Raw genomic sequence first — 14315 nt, forward strand, 5'->3', positions numbered from 1 at the left:
CATTTTTGCAGCCAGCAGAAATTATTAACTCTTACTTGTGCCGGGCTGAGCTGAGCTGTTTGGCTGTTGGCTGTTTGGCTTGTATTGTGTGTGCGAAGTCGTAAATAAAAAGGAAAACCCTCGGTCGCACTGGTATGGCTGGCACAAAAGGAATTTCATATGAAATTCCAGTGAGCGAATTTGTGACTTTTTTAATGAAGCTAAACAACAATTATTACAACAAATCCAGCGACGTAGCAGGTGAGGCAACGTTCGTCCCGTGACACTCACTGGCTTCGTTGACTAGCAACAGAATGTTTTATTTCTTTTCTTTCTGTGCCACCCACACCTACCTGTTCACATTACATGAAGCCAGGCGCTGGCTGTGCGGGTGCGGGGCGTGCTGTCATCCTAAATTTTAGGTGACAAGTTGGCGACACTCACGTGTGTGTGTGGGCGGGTGTTTGGTTGAGTGTGACAGAGGATGAGGCACAGCTAAATGTTGGCGTTAGTATCAGCGCCTGTTTGTCTATGTGTGTGGCTGTGTGTGAGGGTGTGTGTGTATGCGCGTAAAATATATTTCCGAAAATTAAATTTTAATTATTCATGTCTGTTCTGGTAAATTTTAATTAAACGCTTTTATTGTCGACTCTGCTCCCCAGACGGGGGTCGCATCTGTTTTGCTTATTGTTTTTTTGCAAAACACAAAACTCGCCTCTCTCACACTCTCTTTCTCTCCCACTCTCCCACTCTCCCTCTCTCTGTGGCTATGGCTTATGGTGGGCTTGACGGTAATTACATACATTCAAATATTTATTCACATGCATGCAAATATTTATATTTTCGGCACTTTGAGCACATAATTGATTCTGAAGCTTAAAAACAAATTGAGTCAATCTTTGAATAATGCTCTGAAATGCTTATTTCATATGCATGACGTAGCTAAGTATCTTTTGGCTAAGTCACTTAATTTACGTTCATTTTCTCTAAAAATTATTTAATTTTTTATTCAATTATGTGTGGCTCGATTTGGGTTTCATAAATAAAATATATAAATAAATATGCTCAGCTGTTAGCTCAAGCCTAAGGCATGAAGCAATCATCTACTGGATCTGAAATTATATATATATATATATATATATATATTCTATCATATTATATTCTAATTTATATATACATTATGATACTTCACTGAAGATCACTCTTAGCCAAAGAGATATTCAAAGATATAAAATTTCAATTGCTTTATCAATTTAATTTAAATTTATTTTAAATTAATTATATTAATTTTTTGGCCTCATTAGAGCTTTTCTTAATTTTAATATTCTCCTTTGTTATATAAAAATACGCTTAGGCAGTTAGCCACTCCGCCATTCAGCCCCATTTGAATGGCGCAAGCAATTAAAAGCAGGAAAGATAATTAACCCAATGCCATGTTATCGGACTGTGCTGGCAAAGCTGCCCCAGGTTGTTGTCCAGCTGCAGCTGCAGCTCCAGTTCGTGCTATATTTCCATTTCCATTTGCCGTTTTAGATTGGGTCTTTGCCACAAATGGCGGGTAACGTGCAGCGGGCAGCGGACACAATGCGCCTGCATGTTCGTTCCTGTTGTTGGTATTTTTGTAGTTTTTGTCGCTTTTGTCCCGAGGATAGTAAATGATTCCTAAATTTTGCTGGTAGAGTCGCTTTTGTTTCGCTGTGTTTCGCGCTTCGTGTGCAATTTCAATTTTCCGCCAGCGCTTTTCGCCATTTTCCATTTCCTTGGGCCGCCTTTTGTGGAGACACAAAGACAGACAGAGAGGGAGTGTGTGTGTGTATGCGTATGTGCCTGCGAGCGCTGGTACAACATAATCTGATTCAACTAGTTAAATTCGTTCAGCTGCTTTCATGACTCTGCCGTAAACTGTTCACACAAAATGCTCAATGAGCCCGCACAGCCCGAAAGCTCTAAACTCTAAACTCTAAACTCGTCTAGCTGCCCATTAAATCTCAATTATGTTAACTGAAAAGGGGCCAAACGCTGATGCCATTTTAACGAATTGGACGCCCACTTCGACTTTGAACCTTTTTTATGCGCAAATAATTTAAGCTTTGTACTGCATGCCGAACCTCATTTACGCATGATTGCCCGCCCACAATGCCAAACCAGGCAGTCAGCCAGCCTCCTTCTCACATTAGAATTGGCTCTGACTGTGGATTTGTAATCGAAGCCCAGCTGGCTACCAAGACGGCGCTACTAGCAGCGACACCCACATATGAAAGCTACATGAAGCAGGCTGAGCTCGACTTGAAGTTAGGCTGCAATAAGTTGAATTGCAAGAGATTGAAAATGAAACAGCAGCTTAAAGAAGCTCTTCAACTTTCACTCTTTTTGATTAACAGATAAACAGAATTCTATGATTGGTCCATATTGCAGCTGTAATTCAAAGATATTCTAGCAGTTATTAACCATAGAAAATGCTTCTATAAACTGCGTTAAATTCAAGTTCACTGAGCACATTTTAAATATTATTTAATATATTTGGAAATTATCTGAGCCTTTTAACCTCATTTCAAGTACAATGTCTTAGTCTTTTTAGCAACTTTTCTTTTGCCAAATTTTCGAAAATTTCACCCTTTTCTCGATTCTATTCAGCGTAAGCTGTATACCCTGTAGCTAGCATACCCACTGATAGGGCTTTTGGTAAAAATTGGCGCTTACAACTTGCTGAAAAAGAAAACTTTCCTTTTGTGTAACTTTTGCGCTGTGTTGTGTTTTAATAGGAGCAAACTTGGTTTCTGCCAATTTATTTGTTCCTTTTGTTTTGCCAATTTCTGCTGTGTATTCACTTCGCTCTCTCCCTCTCTCGCTCTCTCTGCAAATACGCATGTATTTGGCTTAGTCGGGACACCTCCACGGACATGGTGCATACATCTATGCGCTCATGTGTAAGCAAGGTTGGCAAGCGTATACGGAATGTGGCTAAAAGGGGCAGAGGGGGGGAGGGTAGGAGGCTAACCACTACGTATATAATCCGTGGCCGTGCCATAAATTCAAAATTGTTTTATTGCGCCTAATTTGCGCCGAACAAAAGGGTTCGCTATATTCGTCTATTGATTGTCGAATCACATTATTCATGTTTTTCGCTCTGTTAATGCATCCACGGGCTTTACGCCTGAACAAATCGGATTTGGTTTGAGTGCTTTGGCCCTTAATCTTAAATGTGCGGAATTTGCGCTTTGCGTAACTTTTTCGTTTTCTTTCTTCTCGCTGATTTTTTTTTTGTTTTTATTTTTAAGAAAAACACAACCATAAATAAAAAAACTTTGCTGCACTTGCAGTCGACTCAAGTCGCGTAAGTCTCCGTGTTCCAGTTATGGAACTTTCACAGAACCTTGAAAATGTCTAAAGTGCACGCAATTCAAGATTATATATTAAATACTATATATATAGAATATATACAAAAAAATCTTTCCTTTCGCTATCAACTGCAACTGATTTTCTTCTTCACTTCTCTCTCTCTCTCTCTTTGCTTCTTTCTCTGTTTTATTTTAGTTTCTAGTTTTTGTCGCACCGGTTGGAAACGAGCGAGAATTCTGAGTGGTTGCCAGCTGGGAACTGGCAGTCTAGTGCTTATTCGTATTCCTGCTTCACAACTGATGATATTAACTTGGCTATCTCAGCAATTGCTTTGCACTCGCTACTTTGTATCTCTACAAGTAAAATGCTTCCACTTTCAGCAAGAAAGTATGCAAGAATCTAGACGGCTGTGTCCGACCTGCAAATGCATAGCTTTTTAGAGATTTGCGCACTTAAGAAATTAAGTTTTGAATTATTATAAGATGTATATAAGATGTATGTATAAAAATATATAGAAATATAATAAATATATATTTCTATATATTTTTATTCATACACATCTGGATATATAAAATATGAATATACAATATAATATTTAAAAACATAAATAATAATATACTTGCGAAATATTTAATCATTTTTTATATTAATTTATATATATTTTTTTTAAATTGTAATATAATTTGTATTATAGTTATAATAATTGTTATATATTTCTTATTAAACTATAATATTTTTTATTAATACTACTAGTGAATTTGTTTAATGTTTACAATATTTAAGCACTGAAAATTATTTTGTATAAAAAAGCTGTGACCATATATATACTTAATTAATTTTTAAGATAAAAACAACCTAGGCACTCTGTTCAATTTCTTTACAATGATGTTTCATTAAGGCTTTTTCCTTATAGCTTGAAGCTACAATTAGGACTCTTGTTTGAGAAGTTCAGATTCAATAAGATCTTAAAATTAATAAGAAAATGCCAAGTGCCTGAGCGAACGTAATTCAATCGAAATATATTGTCTGTCTAGTTTCAGTCCTCAGAGAAAAATAAATAAAGACTGAGTGAGTGAGAGAAAGCTAGAGAGCGAGAGGCAGAGGGCGAGGGAGAGCGTATAAGAGATGTGAATGGACATCATGCTGTCCATGGCACACCCACACACAGAGAGAGAAAAGAGAGCTGAAAGAAAAATGTTGCATGCCACTTGGATATTTAATGGCGTTCAGTTCAAACACAAATATAAATGTGCACAAGTACAAATACAAAGCCATAAGTCTACGTGAGAAATCAAAAATGTTGCGATAAGCGCGAGGACTAGCGCCATGTCCTTTGGCATTCCGGCTCCATCTCCAAGGCTCAGTATTCACGAGTGCGAGTGCAATGCAGGATTATCGAGCACGTACGAAAAAATCGAATCGACTCGACTCGAAACGAATCGAATCGAATCGTGTTGAATCGAGTCGCGTCGCGTCGAGTTGAGTTGAGTTGAGTTGAGCCAAGGCGAAAAACTTCAAATTTAGATTGAAGTGGCTGCCGCGCGAACGGCAACAAAAAATGACGCAAGCTGGCTAAGCCTCACCTTGTTAGCGGCTTGTTTGCTTTTCAATTTTCGGTCTGAAGCCGAAAACGGCAATAAATCCTGTCCCAAGTGTGCGCCCAAAGTACCCCTAGCATCCTTCACTGGCGCGTCGACTGCAAGTGGAACCCAAGAGCACTCACTGTCCCTAGCCCTTGCCAACTCCCTCTAGCTGCATAAATTAAAATGTGCCACATGGCATCGACGCCCATCGTGTTGCTCCCAAGATGGATGAATGGTCCACAACTCAGAGCTGCCTCCCAGCCTCCCAGCCTCCAGCTGCTAGACTCTCAAGCACCTGCATGCGAGCATTGAGTTCGTCCAACTTAAGCCTCAGCTGCACTTCTTACAATATTTAAAAGTTGAAGCATTTTTATTTGCACGATTATACCTCTATAGAATGGACCAACAACTAAAACTGCAACAGAAATACTTGAATAATATAACTGTAAAGCATACTTAAAGTGTTGCAATGTTTTCTTAATACAATTTGCCCGACTTGGCCTGGCTAATTTTTAGCTTCAAACTTGAGACAGTAATATGTGATAAATTTATGCAATTATATTTTCTCTTTAGTCAACGATTTATATACATATTGAAGTCGATTACGTAAATGTCTCTTGCGTTAAATTCAGATTAAATTTTCGTTAAGGCAACCTTTGACCTTCAGTTTGCAAAGGAAAGGCGTGGACTTGGCGAAACTTTCTGAGACACATTTCATGTCAATTTTTGCAAGAATCTTAGATATTGAGTTTCAAATTTGTTATATTACATGAGTAGGAGTTTTGTAGATGCATATATATATATATATATATTATAAATACATATTATATTATTATTATATATATATTATTTAGGCTTTCACTCTTTAAAGTTACACAAGTTTAAATTATAAAAAAAAATAATTATAATAACGTTGCTCTAGTGTAAGTCCTTTATAATAAAATGTCAAACTATATTTAAAAAAAAAAACAGTAATAATCTGTTAAATGGGTTGTAAAATAAATCTGTGTTGCTACCTCAAAATTGTAAGCCTCTAAAAAAATCAGAGCTTATATAGCCCATTTCTATATTAGGCTCTCTAGCTTAGGCCTTCAAACAGTCTGTCTGTTAGTCTAGATAAAATTCTTTCATATAATTCATGAATATTCTTTGCTGCTGATATATTCACTATCTATAGTCACAGTAGCCAAGCATAGTCTTGACAGGAAATCCAGCTGAAAGCATGAACTGCGTATAAAAACTGAGCTGAAAATGAAACTGAAACTGAAAATGATCAATTATGCTGTAGAATATTTATGTGACAGCATATAGAGCGTTTCTTTAGTCAAATGAAATTGAATTTGTGGCTTACTAAACGACGCTGATGGGACCACAAAAGCTTCGGCCATAAACTATGGCCAAGTGTGCACGTAATTTAAAGTTTACATATCAAAGGCATTGCGGCAGCTCATGAACGTATTCATTGCCATGAAATCGAGTTAATAAAAAAGGCTAGAAAACTGCCAGAGGCACGTGAGGTCCATCACTTGTGGCGATTTGCTGGCATCGACTTTCGCTCGACTTTTGGGCTGCATTGAAATAAACAATTTATCTGGATGCCAAGCAGTTGGCACTATTTAAGGCTCGTTGGTCTCGCGTAATAAATATTGCAGGGCTTCATTTGTATGCCACGCCACGTGTTTTTGTCTTGCAGCTGGTGGCGTGGGTTCGACATAATAACCAGAGTCAGCAAGAGTGAGAGCGAGAGAGAGCTCTGGTCCATTGGGCCCAACGGTCCAGCGCCAGGCGCCAGACATGAAATAATGTGATGCAAATTTCGTGTAATCATATGCAAAGTCGCCTGCCTCACAGCGTTGTCTGTGTGCTTGAGCTTCATTTGGACTTGCAGGCGCAGCAGGTGCAATGGAGAGGGGGGAGCGGGGTCGCGTCAACGGCGATGACGACGACAACGAAAGTTTTTGCTCTCGACAACTGGGTGATGAGCTGATGCTGCTGCTGCTGCAGTAGGAGGCGTGTCAAGGGTTTACGAGGTCAGTGAGATGTCGAGAGGTCGGTCGGTCGGTCTCACGTACAGCCAAACAAGTGCAACCCACACAAATATAATGAACTTACGTGCCCACATAAATATTCATTAATTTGCAGCCGACTCTTCTTCACTTTTTATACTCGTAAGTCTTACTCATAGATCTGCTTGTCTGCATATGTAATCCAGCACAGCGCTGGCTTTAAAAGCACAGCGAAGTCCTTTTTGCAACATGGCTAATGAATGGACCATCGCGGCCAAAGGAGAGTGAAGCTTAAATCGTCTATTTGCAATTCGCAGAAATTGTTGCGCGCCCAACCGAAATTTACAGCGCATCTCATTAAAATGTAATTTCTCAACTTGTTACCGAAAAACTTTGATAATGTGGGTCAGGGCCGACATCATCAGCAGCAGCAGCAACAGCAGCAACAGCAGCAGGAGCAGTTTCGGCTCGGGGCCCCTGTCGCAGCGTTAACATCCGCTAAATCAACGCCAGCTGCCAGGCTACTCAGGCAGATGCGACACCTTCAAGTCAGCAAAGCAGCAAGGTGCCGCAATTTGTGGCAGCCACATTGCCAGTCCACTCCTCGCCCAAACTCGCTGATTATCTAGCTATCTATCTAGTTCTACGCAATCGGCCTAAATTTGTGATTTCAATTAGCCGCAAAGTAGAAGCGTTAAGTTTTGATTAAATGAATGGCGTCAACACAATTAGGTCGTCCCAGCAGTTAATTGACATACAGCTGAACAAACATGACCAATGCACCAACTGCACCTGCACTTGCACCCACAACAACAATAACAACAACGATAACTAAACTGGCGCCGTGCAACACGAATTGCTGCGGCATTGCCCGAAAGCCGCAACACAAATCTTTAATGGCGAGTCGACCGCATATGCGATTGTGGCTACGGCACAGTGGGCCACAGGCAGTGAAATTTAAGTGAAAATAAATATGTAAAAATATATATATATGTATAGAAATATATAAAAATATAAATATATAAATACATAAATATATAAATATATTAATATATAAAAATATAAAAATATAAATATATAAATATATTAATATAAAATATATAAATATATTAATATATAAATATATAAAAATATCAAAGGAATAATATATAAAGCTTTATCTAAAAATAGGCAAAATTTAATATTTATTTTAAACAAGTTCCTTTAGTTTATATAACTCTATGGAAAATTTAACATTTATCATCATAGTTCTTCCCACTGTGCACTGGTTAGCCGGAACGGGAGGGCGGTCAATTGAGCGCTGGCCGCAAAACTGTATTGAAATTTGCGGTCAATGCAAAACAAATTCCAACTCCATTGAACGGCTGGGTAAACAGGACTTTGGTGCCAAGAAGGGACGAATGGAGGAGTGAAGGAATGGAGACGTGGACGACCGGACAACCGGACAACCGGACGACTGGACGTGGAGGGGCCATGAGTAGGTTGTGAATCGTCGTTGAGTGAAAGCCAATTGAGAATTGTGTTTTCAATTGATTTGCTTGAAATTGCATTTGGCTTTGGAATGGCATTAGCAAATAGGCCGCAATCGAGGAGCAGCCATTCTATCCGTACTCTGCGGTCGACTCTTAATCAAAGAGCCAAAGCAGCTCAAATACAGAGTAAGAGAGATGAATAAACCAGGCACCAGGAGCAGTGAAAGGCCTTTGGCCAAATGCAAAAAGACAGGCATGCCTAATTTATAGGCAACATGGCATTAAGTTAATTATTAATGCTTGGCCCCCACCCGGGTCCGGGACAAATGTCTTGAAGCTTGTCCATCTCAACATCTACCCAGAAAAAAGCAAATAGCGAGCAGTGGCAAAAACAAGCCGAGGAGCAGAGGGACAACAAGGACAACACTCCACTCCACTCCCAAGTGTTGTTCTTTAATTTCAAAGTGATAAAAAATTAACACGACAGCGAAAGAAGCTCGGCCCGCCCCAAGTGCTGTCCAAAATACACACACACACACCCACACACACACGATGAGAAATGGCCTCTTATTGGTGTCTGCGACTGCCATTAGTGCGTTCGCCTTGGTCGCAACGCCAAATGTCCCGCATCCGGATGCGCACACTTGAGGTGAGAAAGCTGTGCTGGCGCAGCCCGGGCCCAGCCTGGTCCGTGTGGGCGGCAGGGCGTGCTTTAGCTGTCAGCTCTGGAAATGATTTATATTTGTTATTAAATTTGCAGCAGCATTTGAATACTGAGGCCCTGGTATTTGATTGCTATTATTTGCCGACAGAATGAGGCCAATGGCGCCAGCCGAGGGATTTGCCAGCGGTCGTAAAGTAGCCTGTCGCCTGTTCCCTGTAGCCTGTAGCCAGAGCCCATATTGAAAAGTTGCAATTGACAAATGGAAATTCGCAGCTCGCGCTGCTTTAAGGCCTTCTGCGTTTCTTAGAAGCCCTCGAGTCAACGAATTGTAAAGCCATCTTGATTAAACATACGCAGCATAAGCAAGTGTGCTGTGGCCAAATATCAATCAGGCTAACAAGTTGCACACACAGCTGCCAGCTGCTCACCAGCCACCTCCACTCGGCTGTCATCTATCACTTGGCCGGCGGGTCAGGCCAGGCCAGGCCTAGCCTCGTCTCAGCGCTACGAAAATCATGTTTATTTAGTGGATTTGCTCAATTTTCCAACTGGCGACCCGAATAGATTGAACGGCAGTAAATATGCTCGCCCATTTAAGAACCAAATCAATTTCAATTATGCATAATAATATAAATAATTGAGGCTTTATATGGAAATGTCATAGTTGCACAAATTGCTCCGAGGACCGCTCTCCGGACGGGCCGAGCTGCACGTTCCCGTTTAACATTTGCATACAAACGATAGACCTAAATACAAATATTTTCTTTTTGCTTGCTACTGTATATATTATTTTGCTTCTCGCTCACTCATTCCCCTTTCTCTCCCACTCTTTCACATTTGATGCCTTTATTGCCCAGAGTATTTCACACGAGCGCTCCCTTTATTGCTCCCTAGGCACAGTGTCTCTGAGTAGACCAAAATTGCTAGTAAATATATTTTCGAATCTCCTAAGTGTGCGCTTGTAACATATATACATATATATATATATATGTATTTTGATGTGTAATCTATATAATGATTGCTATGCTTTAAGCAGCTGTCGAGGTGAAGCGCGTTAAAGCTTAAGTTAATAGACCTAAATGGAAGAAAATATTTTATAGTAAAATTTAATATAGTCAGTCTAAAAATTATTGATAAATCTCCATAATTTATATTTTGAAGTGCATACATAAAATGTATACATAAATTTTTATACAAGGAATGGTTGTCCTCATAACTCCATAGTTTCTATCTCTAACATCTGATCAAGAAGCTCAACATAAGACCACTTGCTCAACCCCATTTCCACCCACCTGTCCAACACACCTAGTCAAATTACAGAAAACTCCTTTATTGCCTTGCTTGATTTGCTTCAGCTTAGTTTCTAATTCAATAAGGACAACCAGCACCACTGTGCCGAAATTGCCAATCGTTTTAACACGGCAATGACTTGGCGTGTCGTAAAAAAGAACGGCTTGCCCGTACGAGCGCTCAGAGGAGGTGTAAAAGGAAAAACTGAAAAGCAAATCATAATCGTCTAACAAATCAAACTTATGTGCTGGGCAAAGCCTGCATTTATGGGACGCCAGCAGAGCCCAGCAATAGGAACAACAACACATCTGAGCTCTCTAATCCCGAGGCAGGCATCAGCTCGCAGCACGCGATACGCACAGCTTGGCCATTATTTGATTTGGCTACAAAAGGACACTGGGGAAATACTCTAAAGAAAGCGCAGCACCAAATGGCTGAGTACAAAGGGCTCTTTGGCAAACACATAGTTCATAGCTTTTTACGCTTCATATAGACATATGGATGATTGACTGACGGACTGTGATTGATGATCAATTCACAGAATCGTTAGAGCTAGAAAGCCTAAGGCTTGTCTGCTTTTGACTTACGGGTTATGTATAGAGGCTTTTCAGAATGTCAGCTATTCTTTAGCTAAAGATCAGTAAATGGAAAAAAAATAAAAGATTTTATAATATATAACAGCTATCGAACATCGACTCGTTAACAGTCTAAAACGAATTGAATCTTCTTTCGTCAATTTTAAGTGGAAGTCTGCAGTAACTCAACTATATATATATGTATCTATAACAACTATATATATATACTCTTCACACTTCCTGAACGCTTATAAAAAGTATTTAAAATTGAAGTCAAAAATCGTTTTTCGCTGCCAAATGAAATTTACCGTTAATCGCGTTTAAATTGATGTACTTAAAGCGGATATCAGCGTGTTTATACATCATTCCTTGGCTATATCAACACATCAATATTAATAATCGCATTCATTGAGGCTCTACACATGCTTACTTAGCCAGCTGTCGACAGAGCCGTGAGCAGCCTCACGGGGACCGCAGACAAAAAAAAGTAAAGCGCAGAAAAGTTTCTCCATTGCCTGAGCACGCGGCACGTGACGTCGCTGGCAAAGTTTGTGATATCCATTTTGTTATTTATTTTTTTTATCTGCCATTTGTAGCTGCAGGCAGCTGAAAAAATGGCATCAATATGATGCCAATGTCTCAAGTTAAGGCAATTTCCGAGAGACATCAATATGAAGCCCACGAGCGAAGCTGCGGCAAATGCACGCAAAGTTGTGAATCTGTTTGAGCGCGTTAAAAGTACAAATTTATATAGAAGATATATATCTGATTAATGGAAATTACAATTAAAAATCACTTGTACAGCTTTAATTTTCATAATTTTAAATTTTACTAAAGAGTATTCAGTCGATTACCCAAACACATCACATTTTTTTAGCTAAACAATCTAGCTGCATCACATCTTGAAGAGAGGTTTCGATCCATTTTTGATTGCAACAACATGGAAAGATAGGTCAAATGTGACTGAGAGAGAGACAAGCGCTCGTTCATCCGCTGGATATTGTGCAGCGATGCCATTCTCGTAATTACCCAGCCAGGAGAGGCACTTCAGCAATTCATTGTTGCCAAACTGTCGTTTCACAGATTTTTGCATAGTTTCACGGCTGCAACTGTGTAAGCCAGGCACCTAAACAGAATCGGTGCCCATTTGCCATATGCCGAGCGGCGCTCAGCACTCGAGTGGGCGGGGTGGTTGGCAGTTGGAGTGAAGAGGAGAGGAAACGAGGCCTGGCATTTACACAGTCGGATGATTTAGATAAACAAGACATGAGCTGTCACAGAAAACAAAAAAGGGAAAACGAGAACAGAGTAAGCCAGCAGTGCGGGACTAGTGCTTGACTAGTAGATACCCTACAATGGAGGATTACTCGTTCAATATATGTACAAATTATAATCCAAGTTAAATATGATTTTCATATGATAATTTATGAAGCATTAATAGTGAAAAGATTAGACTCAGGCCTGCTTCATAAATAGGTTCATATATTTTCTCTATTCTAAGTGATGATAAGGCAACTAAGTCAGCAAGTCAATATAGCCTATTCTCTAATCTCTAGGCTTAAACACCCCACGCCACATCTACCCACAGGGCATACAAAATGGAAAAGGAAGCTGCAGCTAAGCTGTGAGAGAGATAGGGAGAAAGGGACAGCTTGAGAGAGAGAGAGACAGAGGCAAGGCAAGTAGTAGTTATTATTACGCAGGATAAAGCAAAGAGATTAGAACAAATCTGTGATTGTGACTGCGTTGGGGCAGTCAGTTGGCAGCTGGAATTTGGTTTTGGGCCTTTTTGGGGCCGTCGACGCCACAAAAACCGAAATACGAATGATTTAATTACAGTTAATTGTGCGTTTCATTTAATTGACTTTCGCATTGGTTAGATTTACAAATTAATGCAATACGACTGGCTAAATCAATGGCAATGCTTTAATTTGGCCAGAATTGATTCGGCCAATTGAAAATTTAAAATCACCTTAAATTGTTCACAGATGATTTGTGCCCATGTTTAACTATGAAAATCTATTTGAGTATCAATAAAGCATACTGCAAATCGTTCAATAAATCCGTGCAAATTCAATGCGCATTCTTTGGCAATAAAACATAATTGGCTTAATAAATTAAATGTTGTGAAAAAAGTGTTAAGCACTTGTAGTCGCATTATTATAACGTAATCAAAAAATTGATTTATTTATTATTCATTATTCAACAAAGTGATGAACGATTTATATTTCCTTAAACTGATTCTAGCACGAATCAGAATCTGAAGCAGATGAGGTATATTCCAGTCGAGCATATCCACTAAGCAATTTTCTTATTTCTTTCAGTCCTTATTCTTCTTTTTTTTTTCAAAAAATACATTTAATAAATTGAATTGAAATTTTCAAAAAACTAAAAGAAAGAATTTGAGCTGAATTACTTTACTGTATATCTTAATATTTAATTATATTTTTTTTTAAATGTATAATTTATATTTTTTAATACTAAATGCATTGATATATTTTATAATAAATAAAGTATAGTTTTATAATTAAAAACACAAATATAAATCAATTATAAATAAGTTCGCTTACATTGACATTCAAAATAAAATTCTCTGAACACTTATTATCAAATCAAAGCTAAAGCCAACAAAGTTGAAGTGGAATATCTAGCTCTATCTGAGCTGAACAAACTTTATGCTTTCATACATAATATATAAGTTTGGCGAGGAGTTTGAAGTGTTTTCGAGGCAAGCACCATAATTTTTTAATGAATAAGTTTTGCTTGAGTTTAATTAAAATCTAAACTTTAACAAATTGTTGGTTAACTAAATTTTGTTCATAATTATTTCAAGTCTTCACTCTGTTATGGAACGTAGAAAAAATATATTAAATTTAGGTTATAAACTAGAGTTTAGCAAAGAAAATTCATAAAACTTATTATTAGTCTAAGAATTCTTAAATAAATTAAAAATTTTAAATTTTTTATCTTCGAATTTTTAAAAAAATTTTAAATGGCGGATTATTAATTTTTTTAACATGAGGATTATAAGTCTTAGAATTATTTCAAAAACAGATTATTTGTCTTAGAATTGTTTAAATTGCTTTAAGATTAAAAATTATGAATCGTAGAATTTTTCAAATAATTTTAATATGCGAATTATTAAGCAATGAATTTTTAAAAATTCCTTTTCAGTGTAGACGTCCACTATATACTATTATATAGAATAATAATGAAATGAAAACTGGGACAATATTTAGTATATATATATATTATCTTATATATATATAATACAATATATTGAACTAAAATACAAATTTAAGAAATTTTCAGAGTCTACAAATAAAATTGTGAAATAATATATTAAGTAAATTGAAAGATTTTCGGCATTTCACTAAGTGCCGCATTCAGGTTCATGGAATATTTCG

Source organism: Drosophila hydei, unplaced genomic scaffold (assembly GCF_003285905.1).
Source record: "Drosophila hydei strain 15085-1641.00,03,60 unplaced genomic scaffold, DhydRS2 tig00008130-arrow-arrow-pilon, whole genome shotgun sequence".
Classification (NCBI taxonomy): domain Eukaryota; kingdom Metazoa; phylum Arthropoda; class Insecta; order Diptera; family Drosophilidae; genus Drosophila; species Drosophila hydei.